This window comes from Tachysurus fulvidraco, chromosome 1, assembly GCF_022655615.1.
Source record: "Tachysurus fulvidraco isolate hzauxx_2018 chromosome 1, HZAU_PFXX_2.0, whole genome shotgun sequence".
NCBI classification, from domain to species: Eukaryota; Metazoa; Chordata; class Actinopteri; order Siluriformes; family Bagridae; genus Tachysurus; species Tachysurus fulvidraco.
In genome coordinates, this window is record NC_062518.1 from 15,532,239 (window position 1) to 15,557,180 (window position 24,942).

The window sequence follows — 24,942 nt, forward strand, 5'->3', positions numbered from 1 at the left end:
GACTCGCTCGTCATCGATTTGTACGTTTAATCTCCAACTCAAGTCGAGTCACTTTTATTGTCACATAACCACAACATGTGCCTTGGTGAGTGAAATAGCCTGTGCCTATCTCAGGCGTCATCGGGCATCGAGGCAGGATACACCCTGGACGGAGTGCCAACCCATCACAGGGCACACACACACTCTCATTCACTCACACACACACACACACACACTACGGACAATTTTCCAGAGATGCCAATCAACCTACCATGCATGTCTTTGGACCGGGGGAGGAAACCGGAGTACCCTGACGAAACCCCTGAGGCACGGGGAGAACATGCAAACTCCACACACACAAATTTGTCAGGTGAAATTTTAATCTTGATGTTACATCATGGATTAAACAAGGATTAAGAGCGTTTACCCCACACGAAATACCGACAGGCGGCAATTTGAATAATTTGTGTTGCGTAATTGCGCCATTATGTGAGAAGAATAGACGCACTCTCGTGGTGAACAGTTGCTTCATCTGGCAGCCTGCGTTTTCTTTTAGTCTCGTCTAAAGACTTCGGTGCTTTGCTCCGTTGCTTTGAGCTGGGATTTAGCCACCATCGTGTCTTCTGCTTGGATGAGTTCACACAGTCAGTATGTAAGGAATGTAATTAGGTTTTTGAAATGATCTGCTGCCATTGTTGCTTTCCATTTAAAGCCCCAACCACATTACTGGTCAATCCTCTTAGATATTGTCCTTCAGCACTGCATACACTCAACATCTGCTTCCATCACAAACAGGTGGACTGAATGAAGAGAAAAAAAACACAAGTTAGATGTTAATAGCAGAGAACAGAAGTTTGTTTGGATCCTCTGGCCATCGTCACACAGACAGTTATTCTACAATCTGAATCGTCCAGGGTCAAAAACATGGACGTGAAATAGGACTGGAAGAGAAACATCCCAGTGCATTCTCGGTGAGAGACGATGCTTTCATTAAATGAATAGTATAACAGGCAAACTGTAAATGTTGCTTATATCACAGCACCCCATAAATCCAACCTGTTAACATGCACGCGGTCGATTCCTCGCACACAGATCATAGTTGCACATGATGATTATGACGCTAACGCTATCTAGCTGAAGAGTTAGCTCTCTAGTTAGCATAGCTATCTTAATGTAGGTGCTCCCTAGTTAGCATAGCTATCTTAATGTAGGTGCTCCCTAGTTAGCATAGCTATCTTAATGTAGGTGCTCCCTAGTTAGCATAGCTATCTTAATGTAGGTGCTCCCTAGTTACTGTAGCATTTCTATTTTAATGGAGGTGAACCAGCAGAAATATAAAAAGAAAGGCTGGCAAGAAAGACTCAAGATGGTAATAAACAGCGCAAATGTTCACCTGAAGTTCATGTACAGGTAAAATAAAACAACAAACAAACTGTAACTAATAGAACTAATAAAATTTTAATAATAATATATTTGTATAGCGCTTCTAATAATTTCCCATTGTCTCAAAGCAGCTTTACAGAAGTATGGAAACAGAAGAGAGAGAAAAAGAAATAAATATATAATAATAATAATAATAATAATAATAATAATAATAATAATAATAATAATAATGAGAAGAAGAAGAAAAAATAATGATTATGATTATATATATATATATATATATATATATATATATATATATATATATATATATATATATATATATTATATATAAGTATATATACACACATATTGAATGAGTATTAATTGTGGACCAACACTTAATATGGCGGCCAGGGTAAGTTAATAAAGGCCCATTAAAAATATTAGTTAGTGACTGATGAGTAATGTTGACAAGGTTTTGTTTTTAAAAAACAAAATATCATAAATCAATCACCTAGAGGCCTGGAGCGTCACCTAGTGGCCAGGAGTGGTGTTGCAAAAATAATCATTTTTGGAGAAAGAAACAATAAAAAACAAAATACCAGGATTTAAAAGTATATATATAGACTAATGCGTATCAAACAGGTTGAACACAGTTTTTGATATAACAACCAAAACGTTAGTCCAAAAGGATTTTTGAACTGTTGGTCCAAAAGAGTGAGTTAAACAGCACAGGATTTAAAATGGCAACTGAGTGGGGGCTTAAATAATGCTCTCAATCCTGAGGTAAAATTCAGAAGTCAGTTGAATTGGAGACGATGCATTACATATGAAAATGCCTTTGGATGACGGTGTTAGTACCTACAGAGAAATGTTATTTTCTGCCTTTACCTTTAGATGCCAGTGTTGTTCCATCATGACACTGAACCATCAACTTGCCTTCATGCTGTTTCCTCTTGGTTGAGCAACAGTATTAATGATGATTCTTATTAATTCAATGAGGACAGTAAGATATATGTATTTATATATTTTTTATTAAGTTTATTCCTGGTGAAAAGCAATGAGGTCGGACACAATTACAGACGTCAACCCTAAAGCCATTCTGCGTAAAAAGCTTTGAACTGTGAAATGACTGGTGAACCAAGTCATTGTATGTTTATCAGTTTCACTTGCTTTGAAATGCATGTGGAGTTGGGCAACAACTGTTATGTTATCAATGCTAACTAGCTAAATTCAGCAGTGACTGGAGGCAGTGATTAAACAGGATAATGAAAGCACTTCAGTACAATTTCACATGGAACTCAGCTGTAAAGAAGATGGATGGCTTTTGAAAACCGTGGAACTGTTGAATTGAGCTGTGATACTGTTGAGTGTGTTTCAGTGGGAAACACAGATGAGTGTGGTGTTGTGCTTCACCATCTTAACCACTAGTGACCAAATCTTGACTAAGTGTGACTGTTTGACACCTTTATTTATGTCAGTGTTATAACTAATGACTATTGAGCTATAACTAATATGTTATAACTAATTCCTAATGAGCTCTAACTAATGAGTTATAACTACTGACTAATGATCTACATGTATAACTAATGTGTTATCACTAATGACTATTGAGCTATAATTAATGTGTTATAACTACTGACTAATGAGCTACATGTATAACTAATGTGTTATAACTAATGACTGATGAGCTATAACTAATGTGTTATCATTAATGACTAATGAGCTATAACTAATGTGTTATCACAAATGACTAATGAGCTATAACTAATGAGTTATGACTAATGAGCTATAACTAATGTGTGTTATAACTAATGCCTAATGAGCTCTAACTAATGTGTTATAACTAATGCCTAATGAGCTATAACTAATGTGTTATAACTAATGCCTAATGAGCTATAACTAATGTGTTATCACTAATGACTAATGAGCTATAACTAATGTGTTATCACAAATGACTAATGAGCTATAACTAATGAGTTATAACTTATGACTAATGAGCTATAACTAATGTGTTATAACTAATGCCTAATGAGCTATAACTAATGTGTTATCACTAATGACTATTGAGCTATAACTAATAAGTTATAACTAATGACTAATGAGCTATAACTAATGTGTGTTATAACTAATGCCTAATGAGCTATAACTAATGTTATAACTAATGCCTAATGAGCTATAACTAATGTGTTATAACTAATGACTAATGAGCTATAACTAATGTGTTATAACTAATGACTAATGAGCTATAACTAATGTGTTATAACTAATGACTAATGAGCTATAACTAAAGTGTTATGACTAATGACTAATGAGCTATAACTAATGTGTTATAACTAATGAACATTCCGGAACTTGTCATGTCTTTGTTTACGGCTGTTTCCCAAACGATGCTGTGTTGGATATACAGTTAAGCACAAATATATCTACTACCGTCGTTCATGTCCTCTCACCTAGTAAAGACAGAAGCGAAAGGCTTTTATGTTCCTGATGGACGTAATGTGTCATACCTGATTAATGGCTCCCTGCATGCCTCACTCCCTCGAAGGTGCTATAAGTGCGTGACTCATTCTTACTGAGAACGACTCCCTATTGTGCGTAAACGTCGACCGTGAGATTATTCCTAACTACTGGATATCTGTAGTCACAAACAAACAAACAAATAAACAAACAAACAAATAAAAATAAACTCCACAATAATAATAAATTAAACGAAAGCCAAAATATTAATGTGAAAAGGTATGCCACGGAAAATATTTAAAATTGTGAAAAGTGACAAAAAAAAAATAAAATAAAAGTAAATTATTAAAAAATATCCAGAAAATATAGACGGTAACTCAGTGACCAAAAAGTAATGGAAATGAAGCAAGAACAAAAAAAAAAAAAACAACAATGTCAGGGATTTTTACTGAATTGATTTCCATTGTCTTTTTTTTAGCTACTTGTTTGGGTTTTTAATTATTTGTTTGACTATTTTGGAAGTTTACGTTGATATAATTCCCAGAAACGAAGTCCTTCCAGTTTTTCAGAGATGGAAAATGTTTTTTTTTTTTTATGTTTACAGAAGACGGGACGTCCCATTACTGCGTCAGAACTGGACATGGTTTTGGGAAAAGGTTTATACTAAAGATATTTGGTGAGAAGATTTATTCATTATTATTAAAACTACTAAATGTCCTCATGTCTGAGTCTTTTGACTGCTTAACTGTCGGTATCCTTGCAGTTCTGTTGCAGTTCAGGTTACTTTTTTACTCCTAGAGCTTTTTCTTCTGCTTCGTTTTTTTTTTTTTTAAAGATTATAAAAGAAAAAGCTGATTATTCAAGTTTCCAAAAAAAACAGACAAAACATACAACATTTTAAGAAAGAAAAAAGGTTCGACGGATTAAGTGAGGCAAAAAAGGACAAATTTTGAAAAGTCTATATAGTGAAAATTCTGAAAAGTGTTTATTTATTTATTTATTTGTTTGTTTGTATGAGAAGCCAATTTACTGGAAAAAAGATTAACATATGTTTCATATTATACTATAGGATAAACTGCTATTTTTTTGTTAGACCAAAAACATTATTTTGAGGAGAAATGTATTTCTAAAGTGTGACAATTTTCTGATTAGACAAAATAAGTTCACAATTATCTTATATATTATATTATATTATATTATATTATATTATATTATATTATTGTAACGAACAGAAGACAATGAACGAACAGATGAAATCAAAACCAGTGTTTATTGATAGTTCAGGTCTGAGGTAAAGCTGCAAAGCTTGGAGACGTGGTGAAGGACGCTTCGCCCGTGCTCCGATAAACACATGCTCGAGAAGGAGTTGAATCTGGTAACATGCAGAACAGGATCTGGAAACGCTACTGAGAAGAAGAATGAGAGAGTCGAGTTAGTAAGCATAGCATACGAGACTGGACGGTGAATGAAGGTGAGAGCGTGGCTTAAATAGTCTGTGAGCAATTAGTGTTGAGTGACGCCAGGTGATGATTATCAGAACTCCGGTGATTGAGATCTGAAGGAAGTGTCGTGAGAACCTGGCGTATCCGTGACACTTATATTATATTATATTATATTATATTATATTATATTATATTATATTATATTATATTATATTATATTGTCATTCATTTTCTACCGCTTATCCGAACTTCTCGGGTCACAGGGAGCCTGTGCCTATCTCAGGCGTCATCGGGCATTGAGGCAGGATACACCCTGGACGGAGTGCCAACCCATCACAGGGCACACACACACTCTCATTCACACACACACTACGGACAATTTTCCAGAGATGCCAATCAACCTACCATGCATGTCTTTGGACCGGGGGAGGAAACCGGAGTACCAGGAGGAAACCCCCGAGGCACGGGGAGAACATGCAAACTCCACACACACAAGGCGGAGGAGGGAATCGAACCCCCAACCCTGGAGGTGTGAGGCGAACGTGCTAACCTCTAAGCCACCGTGTCCCCCTTTATATTATATTATTTCAGCTATTTCCATTTATTCAGGGTCAAGATTTTTTTTCCAGTCCAAAAGTACTATTTTGAAGCAAAATGTAAAAATTTTGATAGAAAATTTAATCGATTTAAACACACACACACACACACACACACACACACACACACACACACACACACACAGTGTGTCTGGTGGTTTATTACGCAGGTCTTATTGAATTTCCGTCCAGCTGCTATTACTGATTCATTCAACATGTCTGATGAGTCCGGTCCTGACTTCAGCACCCCCACCCTCCACCCCGCCACACACACCTACCTGTTTAGCCTTCTTTGTCATTCTGAATCAGCTCCTACGCATCATTTTACTCTCTTTATCTCAGATAAGCGAAGCTCTGGTCTTATCCCCTCTGACACTCTGCTATTCTTCTTTCTCCTGATTCATTTCCTCTTTTGCCTTTTATTTTTCATTTCAGCGTATTTTAGGGTAATAAACGAATCTAACGTAAATCGGTGATGACTCAGGCTCGGGGTGACGAACCCACAGTGAGCCGGAACTGATCTCATCTCATCGCGTCCATCCATCCTTCTCTTCACCTCGCTGTTAATATTGTAGCTGGTTGAAGCTCTTTCTTCTTTTCTAAAGCTGACGTAATGTAAAGCTGCTTCGAGACCAGAGAGTGTGGAGAAACTGGTGGAGCTCATCATCATGTACAGTATATATTAAAGTTAATTATGTTAAAGGGGGGGGACACGGTGGCTTAGTGGCTAATGTTCGCCTCACACCTCCAGGGTTGGGGGTTTGATTCCCGCCTCCGCCTTGTGTATGTGGAGTTTGCATGTTCTCCCCGTGCCTCGGGGGTTTCCTCCGGGTACTTCGGTTTCCTCCCCCGGTCCAAAGACATGCATGGTAGGTTGATTGGCATCTCTGGAAAATTGTCCGTAGTGTGTGTGTGTGTGTGAGTGAATGAGAGTGTGTGTGTGCCCTGTGATGGGTTGGCACTCCGTCCAGGGTGTATTCTGCCTCGATGCCCGATGACGCCTGAGAACGGTAGAATAATGAATGAATGAATGTTAAAGGCCTGTAGGGGGATTATATCATAACCTACTTGTAATATATTTGCAAGAGACATACGGACATTTAGTGCACTACATGTTGTGTAGAAGCTCATAACGGACATGTGGCACGACATGTAAGGTGTAGAAGCTGCGTATGGGTACAGAAAGTGTAGAAGGGGACATATAGTGCACTATGTAGGGTGTAGAAGCTGGTATTTTGTGCCCTAAACACATGTACAGTGTCTATACGTATGTAGGTGTTGTACCTGTGTATGGATACCCTGCATGTCGTACTGTATATACAGAGTGCACTGGTGTTCATTGGCGCAGAGGACAGAATGTGATATTTACGTGAATGTGGTGCAGAGTGTGTTTGAGTCTCAACCGGAAGAGACAGCACTGCTGCATCAGGTGTGAGCAAGATCTTCAACAAACGCACACACACACACACACACACACACAACATGGCTATTTCAGAATGGTGAGATTGTGTGTGTGTGTGTGTGTGTGCGCAATGAAGTGTCCACTTCCTGTGTGCTGCGTAAGGGGACAGATGGATGACTGTCACAAATCTCTCTCTCTCTCTCTCTCTCTCTCTCTCTCTCTCTCTCTCTCTCTCTCTCTCTCTCACTCACTCACTCACTCACACACACACACACACACACACACACACACACACACACACACACACACACACAGAGAGCTCACCACACATTTCAAGTCAGTGAGATGCACACGAGATGGAAACGTCAGCATTGTCGAGCTTAAGTGTTCAGTTAGGTCGCTACACACACACACACACACACACACACACACACACACACACACACACACACACACACACACACACAAAACAGTGAAGTCAGGAACACCATTTCTCTGATGCTGACTTCAGAGTTTGACGTCAGCTTTCTTGTGTTTGTGTGTGTTTGTGTGTGTTTGTGTGTCTCCCCAGCCTGTGGGTGAGTGAGATCAATGTTGTGAAATGCAGCCACCTCATTTCACACTATACAGTCATGACACTGACACTGAAGTGTCACAGAAACGAAGATAATTGAATAAAAATATTTTTATGTTTTGGTTCTTAAGGGGTCCAAGCATCAAGCAAGCGTGACCGTATAGTAGTGTGTTACATTTCTACACACTACACACTAGTCCTGTGTGTTACACTGCTACACACTAGTCCTGTGTGTTACACTTCTACACACTACACACTAGTCCTGTGTGTTACACTTCTACACACTACACAGTCCTGTGTGTTACACTTCTATACACTATACACTAGTCCTGTGTGTTACACTGCTACACACTAGTCCTGTGTGTTACACTGCTACACACTACACAGTCCTGTGTGTTACACTGCTACACACTATACAGTCCTGTGTGTTACACTTCTACACACTACACAGTCCTGTGTGTTACACTTCTACACACTACACACTAGTCCTGTGTGTTACACTGCTACACACTACACAGTCCTGTGTGTTACACTTCTACACACTACACACTAGTCCTGTGTGTTACACTGCTACACACTACACAGTCCTGTGTGTTACACTTCTACACACTACACAGTCCTGTGTGTTACACTTCTACACACTACACAGTCCTGTGTGTTACACTTCTACACACTACACACTAGTCCTGTGTGTTACACTTCTACACACTAGTCCTGTGTGTTACACTTCTACACACTACACAGTCCTGTGTGTTACACTTCTACACACTACACAGTCCTGTGTGTTACACTTCTACACACTACACAGTCCTGTGTGTTACACTGCTACACACTACACAGTCCTGTGTGTTACACTGCTACACACTACACAGTCCTGTGTGTTACACTGCTACACAGTACACACTAGTCCTGTGTGTTACACTTCTACACACTACACACTAGTCCTGTGTGTTACACTTCTACACACTACACACTAGTCCTGTGTGTTACACTTCTACACACTAGTCCTGTGTGTTACACTTCTACACACTAGTCCTGTGTGTTACACTTCTATACACTACACAGTCCTGTGTGTTACACTGCTACACACTACACAGTCCTGTGTGTTACACGTCTACACACTACACAGTCCTGTGTGTTACGCTGCTACACACTACACAGTCCTGTGTGTTACACTTCTACACACTAGTCCTGTGTGTTACACTTCTACACACTACACAGTCCTGTGTGTTATACTTCTACACACTACACAGTACTGTGTGTTACACTTCAACACATTACACACTACTCCTGTGTGTTACACTTCTATACACTACACACTAGTCCTGTGTGTTACACTGCTACACACTAGCCCTGTGTGTTACACTGCTACTTACTAGTCCTGTGTGTTACACTTCTATACACTACACACTAGTCCTGTGTGTTACACTGCTACACACTAGCCCTGTGTGTTACACTGCTACTTACTAGTCCTGTGTGTTACACTGCTACACACTAGTCCTGTGTGTTACACTGCTACACACTAGTCCTGTGTGTTACACTGCTACACACTAGTCAATTCAATTCAATTCAAGTTTATTTGTATAGCGCTTTTTACAATAGACATTGTCTCAAAGCAGCTTTACAGAACATAAACACAGAGCAGAAGGTAAACATAATTAATGATAAAGGAATTAACAAATAATAAAAGAAATAAGAATTAACAGAATAAAAATTCTAGATTATTATTAGATGTATATAGTTCACAGTGTGTATGTATTTATTCCCCTATGAGCAAGTCTGAGATGACTCAGGCAGCAGTGGCAAGGAAAAACTCCCTTGAATTGGTAAAGGAAGAAACCTTGAGAGGAACCGGACTCAAGGGGGAACCCATCCTCATATGGGTGACACTGGGGGTGTGATTGTAATATACAGTCAGTTAAATGTTGTATTGGTGTGAGGTTCAAGGACTTCTGATCTCCTGAGTACCACAGAGTCTAACTGGAGATGTCTCAGGATTCTTAGAGTCGGCCTCGGTTCAGTGGACGTCCAAAGGCTTCGTCCCACAGAGGACGTTGGGAGCTGGTACAGTGTCTGGATGCCTCGGGATAGGTACAAAGAGAGAAGCAGTGGAAAGGGATTAACATATCTGCTGTTCATAAAAATGTGCTGGTCTGATGTACTGGTGCATGATATTATGGGATGTATTATGTGTACGCCTGACTAAAGAGATGAGTTTTTAATCTACATTTAAACTGGGAAAGTGTGTCTGTGCCCCGAACACTATCAGGAAGACTATTCCAAAGTTTGGGAGCTAAATAAGAAAACGCTCTACCACCTTTAGTAGACTTAGATATTCTGGGAACTACCAAAAGTCCTGACACACTAGTCCTGTGTGTCACACTGCTACACACTAGTCCTTTGTGTTACACTTCTACACACTACACAGTCCTTTGTGTTACACTTCTACACACTACACAGTCCTGTGTGTTACACTTCTACACACTACACAGTCCTGTGTGTTACACTTCTACACACTACACAGTCCTGTGTGTTACACTTCTACACACTACACAGTCCTGTGTGTTACACTTCTACACACTAGTCCTTTGTGTTACACTTCTACACACTACACAGTCCTGTGTGTTACACTTCTACACACTAGTCCTGTGTGTTACACTGCTACACAATAGTCCTGTGTGTTACACTTCTACACACTAGTCCTGTGTGTTACACTTCTACACACTAGTCCTGTGTGTTACACTTCTACACACTACACAGTCCTGTGTGTTACACTTCTACACACTACACACTAGTCCTGTGTGTTACACTGCTACAAACTACACAGTCCTGTGTGTTACACTTCTACACATTACACACTACTCCTGTGTGTTACACTTCTATACACTACACACTAGTCCTGTGTGTTACACTGCTACACACTAGTCCTGTGTGTTACACTGCTACACACTAGTCCTGTGTGTTACACTGCTACACACTAGTCCTGTGTGTTACACTGCTACACACTAGTCCTGTGTGTTACACTGCTACACACTAGTCCTGTGTGTTACACTGCTACAGACTAGTCCTGTGTGTTACACTGCTACACACTAGTCCTGTGTGTTACACTTCTACACACTACACAGTCCTGTGTGTTACACTTCTACACACTACACAGTCCTGTGTGTTACACTTCTACACACTAGTCCTGTGTGTTACACTTCTACACACTACACAGTCCTGTGTGTTACACTTCTACACACTACACAGTCCTGTGTGTTACACTGCTACACACTACACAGTCCTGTGTGTTACACTTCTACACACTAGTCCTGTGTGTTACACTTCTACACACTACACAGTCCTGTGTGTTACACTTCTACACACTACACACTAGTCCTGTGTGTTACACTTCTACACACTACACAGTCCTGTGTGTTACACTTCTACACACTACACAGTCCTGTGTTACACTTCTACACACTACACAGTCCTGTGTGTTACACTGCTACACACTACACAGTCCTGTGTGTTACACTTCTACACACTACACAGTCCTGTGTGTTACACTTCTACACACTACACACTAGTCCTGTGTGTTACACTTCTACACACTACACACTAGTCCTGTGTGTTACACTTCTACACACTACACACTAGTCCTGTGTGTTACACTTCTACACACTACACAGTCCTGTGTGTTACACTTCTACACACTACACAGTCCTGTGTGTTACATGTCTACACACTACACAGTCCTGTGTGTTACACTTCTACACACTACACAGTCCTGTGTGTTACACTGCTACACACTACACAGTCCTGTGTGTTACACTTCTACACACTAGTCCTGTGTGTTACACTTCTACACACTACACAGTCCTGTGTGTTACACTGCTACAAACTACACAGTCCTGTGTGTTACACTTCTACACACTACACAGTACTGTGTGTTACACTTCAACACATTACACACTACTCCTGTGTGTTACACTTCTATACACTACACACTAGTCCTGTGTGTTACACTGCTACACACTAGCCCTGTGTGTTACACTGCTACACACTAGTCCTGTGTGTTACACTGCTACACACTAGTCCTGTGTGTTACACTGCTACACACTAGTCCTGTGTGTTACACTGCTACACACTAGTCCTGTGTGTCACACTGCTACACACTAGTCCTTTGTGTTACACTTCTACACACTACACAGTCCTGTGTGTTACACTTCTACACACTAGTCCTGTGTGTTACACTGCTACACAATAGTCCTGTGTGTTACACTGCTACACACTAGTCCTGTGTGTTACACTTCTACACACTACACAGTCCTGTGTGTTACACTTCTACACACTACACAGTCCTGTGTGTTACACTTCTACACACTACACAGTCCTGTGTGTTACACTTCTACACACTACACAGTCCTGTGTGTTACACTTCTACACACTAGTCCTGTGTGTTACACTTCTACACACTAGTCCTGTGTGTTACACTTCTACACACTAGTCCTGTGTTACACTTCTACACACTACACAGTCCTGTGTGTTACACTTCTACACACTAGTCCTGTGTGTTACACTTCTACACACTAGTCCTGTGTTACACTTCTACACACTACACAGTCCTGTGTGTTACACTGCTACACACTACACAGTCCTCTGTGTTACACTTCTACACACTACACACTAGTCCTGTGTGTTACACTTCTACACACTAGTCCTGTGTGTTACACTTCTACACACTACACAGTCCTGTGTGTTACACTTCTACACACTAGTCCTGTGTGTTACACTGCTACACACTACACAGTCCTGTGTGTTACACTTCTACACACTAGTCCTGTGTGTTACACTGCTACACACTACACAGTCCTGTGTGTTACACTTCTACACACTAGTCCTGTGTGTTACACTGCTACACACTACACAGTCCTGTGTGTTACACTTCTACACACTACACAGTCCTGTGTGTTACACTTCTACACACTACACAGTCCTGTGTGTTACACTTCTACACACTACACAGTCCTGTGTGTTACACTTCTACACACTACACAGTCCTGTGTGTTACACTTCTACACACTACACAGTCCTGTGTGTTACACTTCTACACACTACACAGTCCTGTGTGTTACACGTCTACACACTAGTCCTGTGTGTTACACTTCTACACACTAGTCCTGTGTGTTACACTTCTACACACTAGTCCTGTGTGTTACACTTCTACACACTAGTCCTGTGTGTTACACTTCTACACACTACACAGTCCTGTGTGTTACACTGCTACACAATAGTCCTGTGTGTTACACTTCTACACACTACACACTTGTCCTGTGTGTTACACTTCTACACACTACACAGTCCTGTGTGTTACACTTCTACACACTACACAGTCCTGTGTGTTACACTTCTACACATTACACACTAGTCCTGTGTGTTACACTTCTACACACTAGTCCTGTGTGTTACACTTCTACACACTACACAGTCCTGTGTGTTACACTTCTACACACTACACAGTCCTGTGTGTTACACCTCTACACACTACACAGTCCTGTGTGTTACACTTCTACACACTACACAGTCCTGTGTGTTACACTTCTACACACTACACAGTCCTGTGTGTTACACCTCTACACACTACACAGTCCTGTGTGTTACACTTCTACACACTACACAGTCCTGTGTGTTACACTTCTACACACTACACAGTCCTGTGTGTTACACTTCTACACTTTTGCGTTGGTTTCAAAAAGGAAATCGTTTCAGTTCACTATGTTTCCTTCGTAAAGCTAAACTCTGTCCCACTAACACGAGTAGTGTTAGAACGCTCAATGTGTGTGTGTGTGTGTGTGTTCTGTTTGCTGGATGACTGAAAGTGCACACACACCTCACCCCACCTTACTGCCAACTCATCTTGATACACACACAAATGTACAGACCACATACCTGTATTACTCACAAGTTGTGCGTGGTAATGACTTCAGTTCTGTCAATGAATCGGAATTCAACTAATGTCTCTTCTCCACCGGAAAGAACCGGGTGCTGGTTCAGAGCTAGCGCTAGTGCTGGTTCAAAGTTGGTTCCTTCGAACCTTCGAAGAACCGGTTTGCCTTTCCATCGGTTAGAGAGCCATCACAGGGCCGAGTGTGACGTCACTGTATACGTCTCACATTACACAGCAACGTTAGCGCAGCAGCGGCAAACACAAACACAAACACATCAACAATGGCGGATGTTGCTTTACTGTTAATGCTCATGGCTTTGTGAACCTACATTAACATCCAAACGCGGCGAATAAAACGTGTCCGTGCAGCTCCGTGTAATCTGTATAAACGGAGGTTGTGATCGATAAAGTACATAACGTTACTTTATCGTTAACACAGAAAAAAATTAGCCTCAGCATGTAGCTACCTACTATCATGTGTGCTGATAATGTATCATATTGTGGTAAAGTAAAAGTGTATTAAACATTAGTATACTTAAGGTACATTATCAAATGCGCCCACAGCCCCGCCCACAGCCGCTGACTCAAGCGGGTTTTTAAGTCTAGACCAGCGACGTTTTGGTGCTACTTAAGAACCACTTTTCCTGGTTCAGAGCCGGTGCTTTGGCGGTCGAAACAGAAAGAACTGGTTCTAAATTAGGCTCCGAACCTGCACTCAAACTGCCTCTGGGCAAAAGGAGCATAACACACACACACACACACACACACACTTATTCATTACCTTTGTGTCTCTCTCTCTCTATCTGTCTGCCTCTCATCTGTCTGTCCTTCTTGATGTATCTCTCTCTCTCTCTCTCTCTCTCTCTCTGTCTGTCTGTCTGTCCTTCTTGATGTATGTCTCTCTCTCTTTCTCTCTCACTCTCTCACTTTCTCTCTCTCTCTGTCTGTCTGTCCTTCTTGATGTATGTCTCTCTCTCTCTCTTTCGCTCTCTCTCTCTCTCTCTCTCTCTCACTCTCTCTTTCTCACTCTCTCACCCCAACCTCCTTCTCTGATCAACAGGAAATGCAATGAGTCAGAGAGAGTTTTCTTGACAACACTGGTGTATGATGAATGATGCGTTTCAGCGTCAGTGCAAATCTTCGAAGGCAGATGGCATTTCCATACATAATGAACCCCCAGCAGGTTCGGCAGTGTGTAACACGATACACTGCTGCTGTATAACTCTTACACTTGTGTGTTTATCAGCAACAACTCCGGTTTCTTAATATACGCTAAATATCAGTTTAATGGAACCGCGCAGACATCCACACTAGCACATGCTCGGTGATTCAGGACGTGTGGGCGGGGCATAAAGCATCAAGCTTGTACATTTGCATAAAATGCCGGAGACTTGATGGAGAGGAAGAATTGACTTTTTTTGTTGACGTATTTTTGAAAACGTGATTTGAGGCTGTTGAACTTTTCACTAAATTACCGATTACGAATGTAATTGAAGTACAAGCTTAAGGTGGGATTCTGTAGAACCGGTTTCAGTGCCATCTGAAAGACAAAAGCAACAAATGCTACAAGATTCGCTAGCACCAAGTCTCCGCCTCCGATCTTTTTTTTCCAAAGGAAACGCTACGGACGAACTTTTAATCCTAGTTGCCTAGCAACCGCATTCTGGCAACACTGACCGCTGTACTGAGTGACAGCTGTACTGCACGCTTAACTTTTCCATCAGTGAAACTGCACGTCAAGCGTCACGGATTATCGGCTGTCGGAGGAGTCAGACGGGGCGAGAACGTGTGTTGATGTGCTTTGAGTTGTGAATCTCGAAGATAAACACACATTTGCTACAGTAATTTATATTCGTATCTATATTTCAAGATACTAAGGAATAGTTCGGACAAAATGAATAAGACGGGGGACACAGTGGCTTAGTGGTTAGCACGTTCGCCTCACACCTCCAGGGTCGGGGGTTCGATTCCCACCTTCGCCTTGTATGTGTGGAGTTTGCATGTTCTCGCCTCGGGGGTTTCCTCCGGGTACTCCAGTTTCCTCCCCCGGTCCAAAGACATGCATGGTAGGTTGATTGGCATTTCTGGAAAATTGTCCGAGTGTGTGTGTGTGTGAGTGAATGAGAGTGTGTGTGCCCTGTGATGGGTTGGCACTCCGTCCAGGGTGTATCCTGCCTCGATGCCCGATGACGCCTGAGATAGACACAGGCTCCCCATGACCCGAGAAGTTCGGATAAGCGGTAGAAAATGAATGAATAAGGCCTTAAACTTTCAGGATTCAGTATTTATTCAGTTCAAACTCTGAGAAGTCAGTAAACACACTGAGGTGTGTGAAACAACATGACGGAGTTCTCGGGCCTCTCCCAGGCGAGCGCTGTTAAATCGAGCCGTGCGTAAAAGGATGGCTAATGAGGGGTTTATGGAGTATTTGAGGAAAATTAATTCAAGTTTACAGAATGTTCAGGATTCAGGGGTTTGGATGTGCAACATGATGTGCAACTCCACCTTCTACTTTGTATTTGACAAATAGACACGCCCCTCATTCCATATTCATAAAAGGCAAACGTTATTTATCCTCCTGTGAAACTCACACCTGCAAACTGTGTCAGTAAGGTGTGTGTGTGTTGGTTTTCTTCACTGTATGTCAATAGTTCATGAGTGTCTTAAGGTCAGGTTCAGGCCGAACAATACCACATGGCTCACACACACACAGACACACTTCACGAGGTGACACATGGCTGTTATGGTGTGTGTGTGTGTGTGTGTGTGTGTGTGTGTGTGTGTGTGTGTGTGTGTGTGTGTGTGTGTGTGTGTGTGTGTGTGTGTGTGTGTGTGTGTGTGTGTGAGCGTATGTGCGTCATCAATTTTCGAAGACATAAGCGACGCATGTGTTGATACAGACTAACACGACGTAAGCTTTCACACTTTCAACGCACGCACGTCACTGACACATCACACCGATCTGTGTGTGTGTTTGTGTGCGAACACAAACACACACACACACGTGCGTTTTCACTCATCACTGACACACACACACTCCGATAACGAAGCCCTGATGGTTCTTTGCTATACTCCACACACATCACACATATTACAGTGTGTTATAGCACACAATGCTGAGGCTTCACAGTGAGTCATTGTTTTGTGTGTGTGTGTGTGTGTGTGTGTGTGTGGTACAGTTAGTATGCAGGCCTGATGGACTGTGTGTGCTCTAACAGCTAATCAAACACTATTCACAATGGCAGAACCGTATTTCTGCAGTTTCATGCAAAACGTATGTTTCGTTAATATAGGTACTCTCTCTCTCTCTCTCTCTCACTCTCTCTCTCTCTCTCTCTCTCTCTCTCTCTCTCTCTCTCTATATATATATATATATATATATATATATATATATATATATATATATAGATATATAGATATATAGATATATATATATATATATATATATATATATTGCTTTCTCTCTCTCTCTCTCTCTCACTCTCACTTTCTCTCTTGCTTTCTCTCTCTCACTTTCTCTCTTGCTTTCTCTCTCTCTCTCTCTCTCTCTCTCACACACACACACACACACACACACACACACACACACACACACACACCCTACCTTTTCATGTTTCACTCTGTACTTCTGTAATTTCTGCACATCGTTGAATATAAGGAACTAATGGGTGTGTGTGTGTGTAGGTGTTAAATTTAGATGGAGTGCTGTGTTTCTTGGTACAAGTTTCAGAATAACTATGATTGTGTGCAGCTCATTGTCTCACAAACACACACACACACACACACACACACACACACACACACACACACACACACACACACACACACACACACACACATACACACACACACCCCCTACTCCCACCTCCTGTTGTTGCACTACAGCTATGACTGCACCGTTTCACTCTCAGTCAGAACAGAAAGCACAGAAAGCACCCAGAATGTTTAGATGACGCGTCCCGTCTCCTCTCCTGATGACCGAGCGTCCTTAACGTTCAGCTACCTCGTTGCAGCGTAACAGCGGCTTATTTCAATTCATTAGCGAGAGTAACAGCAGCTTTGTTAGTCATTAGCGAGAGGTGATTTAATCAGCAAGCTGGCTCAGTAGGATACTAGCTTTAGTAATTATTCAGTGACTAACAAGCTAATAGCACCAGAAAGGAGAGCTAAACTCTAGCGCAGGAAATTATTTAAGGTTTTTTATTAAAGCTAGCATGACCTGGTGGTGGCGTCACTGGAATATGACGCTAAACATGTACATAAGTAGCTACTAGCTAATAGTTTGGATGTTTAACAGGAAGCTGAATTGTGTCACATGCTAACTGTAACCTTACACGGTTGTCCTGAAACCCTACACGTGACCTGCGATTACACACCAAACCCGTGAGCCGACTGTGTGGCGTCGGTACGTCCTTTACACAGGGAATCTTTATGTCGTGTCAGGATGTGGATTGTTTCGGGAAAGCTGGACAGGAAGCTGTGATCCCGGTGCTCTTTATCAGTCAGAGAGACAGGAAGAGGAAAGAGCTGAGAGGAAAAGCCCCTTTGCTTACAAGCTGCACATTAGTTAACATTAACATTCGTTAACATTAGCTCGTGCGCGTGCACACACACAACACACACAACACACACAACAGACTAGGTTGCTACAACAAGCTGGTGCATCCAAAGATATCTGTCTCCTTTCTCTTTGTGTGTTTTTTCCCCCCTGGGTTTGTAATATCAGGACGATGGAAGAGTAAAGTTTCTACACAAGACGTCTTTCTTTTGTTTACAGAAAGCACCACGATGAACCGCTGAAGAACTTCGGTTTTCTGTCTCCCTCTCGCCCCGTCTGTCTGTTTGTCTGTCTGTCTGTCTGTCTGTCTGTCTGTCTGTCTAATGGTCTCTGTCTGTCTGTCTAATGGTCTTGGTCTGTCTAATGGTCTCGGTCTGTCTGTCTAATGGTCTCTGTCTGTCTGTCTGTCTGTCTAATGGTCTCTGTCTGTCTGTCTAATGGTCTCTGTCTGTCTGTCTAATGGTCTCGGTCTGTCTAATGGTCTCGGTCTGTCTGTCTAATGGTCTCTGTCTGTCTGTCTGTCTGTCTAATGGTCTCTGTCTGACTGTCTAATGGTCTCCGTTTGTCTGTCTGTCTAATGGTCTCTGTCTGTCTGTCTGTCTGTCTGTCTGTCTGTCTGTCGAATGGTCTCTGTCTGTCTGTCTGTCTGTCTAATGGTGTCTGTCTGTCTAATGGTCTCTGTCTGTCTGTCTGTCTAATGGTCTCTGTCTTTCTATGTGTCTGTCTGTCTGACTGTCTAATGGTCTCTGTCTGTCTGTCTGTCTGTATAATGGTCTCTGTCTGTCTGTCTGTCTGTCTATCTGTCTAATGGTCTCTGTCTGTCTGTATCATCATATCTGTCTGTCTGTCTGTCTGTCTGTCTGTCTAATGGTCTCTGTCTGTCTGTCTGTCTGTCTGTCTGTCTGTCTGTCTAATGGTCTCTGTCTGTCTGTCTGTGTAATGGTCTCTGTCTGACTGTCTAATGGTCTCTGTCTGTCTGTCTAATGGTCTCTGTCTGTCTGTCTGTCTGTCTGTCTGTCCGTCTGTGTAATGGTCTCTGTCTGTCTGTCTGTCTGTCTAATGGTCTCTGTCTGTCTGTCTGTCTGTCTGTCTGTCTAATGGTCTCTGTCTGTCTGTCTGTGTAATGGTCTCTGTCTGACTGTCTAATGGTCTCTGTCTGTCTGTCTAATGGTCTCTGTCTGTCTGTCTGTCTGTCTGTCTGTCCGTCTGTGTAATGGTCTCTGTCTGTCTGTCTGTCTGTCTGTCTGTCTGTCTGTCTAATGGTCTCTGTCTGTCTGTCTGTCTATCTGTCTAATGGTCTCTGTCTGTCTGTATCATCATATCCGTCTGTCTCTCTGTCTGAAAGCTAAATGGTGAATAATCCAATGTCACAGAAGGATGGATAGATAAATAGATAGATGTCCTTTTTCCCCTCTAGTAACTCTTTGCTCATGATACGAGTTCTCATGAACCCTCACACTTCTTTAGAATGCTGCCATTTAGGACACATGTTCTGTTTACAGGAAACGTGTCTAAATGAATGTTATTAGACTGATATTAGTTTCGCAGTAGACCACTTCCACTGTGTGTGTGTGTGTGTGTGTGTGTGCGTGCGTGTGTGTGTGTGTGTTGGTGTTAAACCCAGCTGCATTACTTCTCTGTAAATCTCTGATTTCCAGAAAATGACAGTGTTACGTGGTATTCACAGTGTGGGTGTTGGATCTCAGCCAGACTCCAAGTCCACTTCCACTTCCACACACTCACTCATGCTTTAGCATGTTAGCATGACGCTACACTCAGCCAGCCCTGTATGCCTTAGCACAGACGGACAGATAAACACAGTAAACACAAACAAGTACAAGTTCTACAGAATGCTGTCCAAAGGGAAAACCTCTTATTGGGTTTGTTAAAAAAAAAAAATACATTAAACCGAAGAACCTATTAACGTGATGGAAAAGATACGGTTCCTCCAGGGTTCTCTGGATGGTCCTAGATGTTCTACAGTGAAGTGTTTAATCTGTACATAACAATGAACGTTACCTGTTTAAACCCCTCTAGTGGTCCCTCTTATGCTAATCTTGTTTTCAGGTTTCTAACTTTCTACTAAGAACACAGACTAGGTGTAAGGTGTGTGTGTGTGTGTGTGTGTGTGTGGGTTTGGGTGGTTAAGTTAATGTATGTCAACACTTTTGGCTTGCCTTGTGTGAACTCAAAAACCTCAAATGCTGAAGTCAGCTGGGTGTTGGTCAGTCAGTGTTGAGTTTCGGGGAAACGAAAAACTGGTACAATGGGGTTTAAAGTCAAGGTCAGCATCATGGGCTTCCTGATACTGTGTGTGTGTGTGTGTGTGTGTGTGTGTGTGTGTGTGTGTGTGTGTGTGTGTGTGTGTGTGTGTGTGTGTGTGTGTGTGTGTGTGTGTGTGTGTGTGTGTGTGTGTGTGTGTGTACTTACATTCTCTAATGTCTTTAGCATCTTATTCATGCAAATAAGGCTTTGGATCTGTATCAACGTGTGAGTCTAATCAAAGAAAACCCACGTTATAATAGATGTTAGACAAACACACTAATACTTAATATACACTTAATATTCCTAAGAGTACGGTTTAAGAGCAGACATGCAGCTTATGACCCGAACAAATCGTGACATTTCCTCTTGTAGTGAAATGTAATGAAGGAAATGTTGCAAAATCTCAGTTTCTATTTCCTTTAAATGGGGCTTTGATGCACAAACTGCTGCTGGAGTCATTGACTGTTTGAGCTGTTAGTCATATAGCTGCTCTGAGTCATGTGTGCTATTTAGTTATGAGGTCTGAGTCACTCACTATCATCGCTTTTCATACGTTTAATAAGCCTGAGGAGTTTAAAGCCAGTGTGTGTGTGTGTGTGTGTGTGTGTGTGTGTGTGTGTGTGTGTGTGTGTGTCTGATATTTTTTCAAACAGAAATTACTTCTAAAAAATAATAATAATAATAATAATAATAATAATAATATTCAGTTCCTTATTCCAGAGTGTTCAGCACATGGTGGTATTATTACCCCCTCAGAACACTGTGGAGAAGCCTGTGTTCTGTTCACGAATGCAGGGCTCTCAAAGTTTTGAAGACAGGCAAGTGTGACATCTCCAACCCCCCCCCCCCCAAAATAAATAAATAAATAAATAAATAAATAATAATAATAATAATAATAAATAAAATAATGGGGGAGTTGTTGTGTTTTGTAAGGATCACTGCTCGGAATTTCCATTTATTAATTTGTGTGTGTGTGTGTGTTTGTTGGTGTGTGTGTTTGTCTGTGTGTGTGTGTGTGTGTGTTTGTGTGTGTGTGAGAGAGAGAGAGAGAGAGAGAGAGAGAGAGAGAGAGAGAGATAATGACTGGTGGTGTTTATTGTAAGTGCTTGTTGCCTTTTTGGACTCCTTTATCATGTGTAATGTTGCTCCCATTTAGAACAGTTCAGCACAAGCCCAGACATTTTTAGGGACATGATTGAGGACAATGTCCCGTCCAGAGACAAACTGTTTCGTGTTGAGGTTTTGTTCACACCGACCATCGAAAATACCCTCGCTACTGAATGTTTTTTTTCATTGGTTGTTGCGTTAAATCTTACCCAGATACAATAGTGCTATTTTCTGATTGGCTGTTGTGTAGCCTCTTTTTTTTTTTGATTGGCTGATAAGTGTCAGGCTTGACTAAGAACTGAGACGGGCTTGATTCCTGCTCAGTTCCACAGAGACGGCGGTGCGGACTGATACATTTCGGCGCTGCGGCTTATTAAATATATGATAAATAGTCAAAAAGTTTTTCTGTGTGAGAAATACGATGTGTGGAAGGAGAGCGGGACAAAAGACGGCCTCAAACAGGGGACTGTCACTCTCAATGCGTGACACTTGAGAGCCCTGTGATTTAGTCAACCTCACAGAATGACTATAACATCCTTTACGTCCTTCAACAGTCCAAAAAAAATCACCTCTTTTCGGTCAAAACCTTGTACCGTTGCAATTTATTAACATAGTGAGAAAATGTCATTATAAACAATGTGTTACAAAGCAGAAAAGTCCAAAGATAATTGATGTGAAAAGTTTTATTACATTTTATTACTCATCGGAAACTTTTTCAACTAACTACGTTACCGGAAAGCATGGTATAAAGCGTGCAGTATAAACACACAGCACAAATACTACAGGATTAATGCAGCTAGCTTAGCATCGGTTAGATTAGCTAGCGATCTGCTGTGCTAGCGAGGGGACATAAAGTCGAACATATAGTCGAACTATTCTTTACGTGGTTGGAATAAACAACCCCGCTGCCTTCTTCTTACCCCTTTCTTCTTTTATATATACCGTGACCTTTACAGATCTAGGGTTGGTCCTGTGTAGAACAGGATGGTGCAGAAACAATATGCATCACTTCCTGTCTTTCCTGTCTCAAAGGTAAACAATGAAAATACAACTGATTTATATATATATGTGTGTGTGTGTGTGTGTGTGTGTGTGTGTGTGTGTGTGTGTGTGTGTGTGTGTGTGTGTGTGTGTGTATTTGGATTTGTTGAGGTTGACAAATGAATTGTAGGAACTTAAATATTTATTTATTTATTTATTTATTTATTTATTTATTTATTTATACAGATGTGAGTGTGTCTGCTTTACATGTAAGGATTTGATATCAAGTTTCAAGTCTAATGATACTTCTTCATTTGAGTGTTTCTGAGCTACACCATGTTTCCTTTTTTCCCCTTTCTCATCACACCTACATACACTCTCTCCTTCATCTTACACACACACACACACACACACACAAACACACACACACACACACACACACACACACACACACACACACACACTATGATTTGTGTCCTCCCTCATCCCTGCATGAGTCAGACCAAGGACATTCCCTTGCTTAGATATTGGAAACGCTAAGGGTTGTGTTTCAATACTGTGTGTGTGTGTGTGTGTGTGCTCTCTAATGAAGACACAGGGATATTGAGCTAAATATAGCACCTCTCTGAGGTAGAGCGCACGCCTCCACCTTAAGTGTCCCCTTCCATTCTGTCCTTTTTTTTTTTTTTGGTCTGTCATTTAATTGCGGGGTGATGCAACGTTGGCAGACTGTGATGGAGTCGCTCATGGTGCTGTAGGTGCTTTGTTACAGAGGGAACTAGTCATCCTGCCCTGAGCGAACGTGGGAAATGATTGCGATTGTGGGATTTTTACGTCTGAGACGCGAGTTTTTATATCGGTGCATGTTCTTCGCATCAGATGATGATAACCAGTGAAATCTTAGAGTTAGTTAAATACATGCTACAAGATGACAAAAAAACAACAACAAACGAATAAATGACAAATGAATTATTAAACTCTTAAGACATTTTTAAATTAATTTCGTCCTTGAAATACTCACACTAGGAGTTGTCACTAACACTTGTTTTATCTGCTGAGTGAAATTGCGCTTAGCCAAATTACAAATAAATAAAAACATTGACACGCTGTCTAGTATATTATATATTATAGTATTTTATTAGCACGTTCGGCTCACACCTCCAGGGTTGGGGGTTCGATTCCCACCTCTGTGTGTGTGGAGTTTGCATGTTCTCCCCGTGCCTCTGGGTTTCCTCCGGGTACTCCGGTTTCCTCCCCCGGTCCAAAGACATGCATGGTAGGTTGATTGGCATCTCTGGAAAATTGTCTGTAGTTTGTGAGTGTGTGAGTGAATGAGAGTGTGTGTGTGCCCTGTGATGGGTTGGCACTCCGTCCAGGGTGTATCCTGCCTCGATGCCCGATGACGCCTGAGATAGGCACAGGCTCCCCGTGACCCGAGAAGTTCGGATAAGCGGTAGAAAATGAATGAATAAATGAATGCACATCCTAACACACACTGAGTGAGAAAGCATCTGTGAAACCTGACACACACTAAACTTCTGGTGGCGCTGAAGTAAACGTCACGTTCGTGACATGTTAGGGGTGTACAAACTTTTGTAATTGACTCAAACACGATATATAGACACTATGCACTGCTGTATACTTTCTGGTGGGGTTTTGTGTTTGTGTGTGTGTGTGTGTGTGTGTGTGTGTGTGTGTGTGTGTGTGTGTGTGTGTGTGTGTGTGTGTGTGTGTAATTACCGAAGCCTGTAATTAAAACGTAGCCCCCGTGTGATGTCAGCGGAAAAGGAGGAGGAATCTACCTACGGCCGTCACCTTCTAGGAACGTAGCTGAAGGTACGGCTCTTTCTGTCATTTCTCGGCTTTCACTGTACGTGAGTCACAAAAATAAAATCCGCCCAGGTGGAATGAAAGAAAGGCAGCATGATGGAGAGAAAACGAATGTGTGTGTGTGTGAGAGAGAGATGGAAAGTCGTTTACAGCTACATCGAACACTTGACTTGACAACGACTGGTTCACATAGTGATGGATATCGTGCTGTAATGTCTTCCCTTAGAAAACAAAGAAATTAAATACAAAAAAAACAACACAGCTATCAATAAATGGAAATAATGGAGGAGGATGATGATGATGAGGTCATCGTCTGAACTGAATCATCAGCCGCAATCGAACAATGGGCAGCGTGTTTTGTATACACTGTCACTGGAGAACCTTTGAACGCTCCAGACTAATGCGTTTAACATATGTGGTCATTGTGTAGCTTTAGAAAGGCCCTAATACACAA

At 41.5% G+C, this 24,942-nt stretch overlaps 1 long non-coding RNA gene across 1 annotated transcript in view; it reads left to right on the forward strand.

Moving 5' to 3' along the window:
- The first annotated feature begins 221 nt into the window (after window positions 1-221).
- LOC125140823 overlaps window positions 222-24,942 on the forward strand; it is a 29,541-nt gene continuing 4,820 nt past the window's right edge. Inside the window, exons 1-2 of the long non-coding RNA XR_007140076.1 lie at window positions 222-950; window positions 4,409-4,480. This is a non-coding gene — a long non-coding RNA (uncharacterized LOC125140823). The remainder of the gene's footprint in view (window positions 951-4,408; window positions 4,481-24,942) is intronic.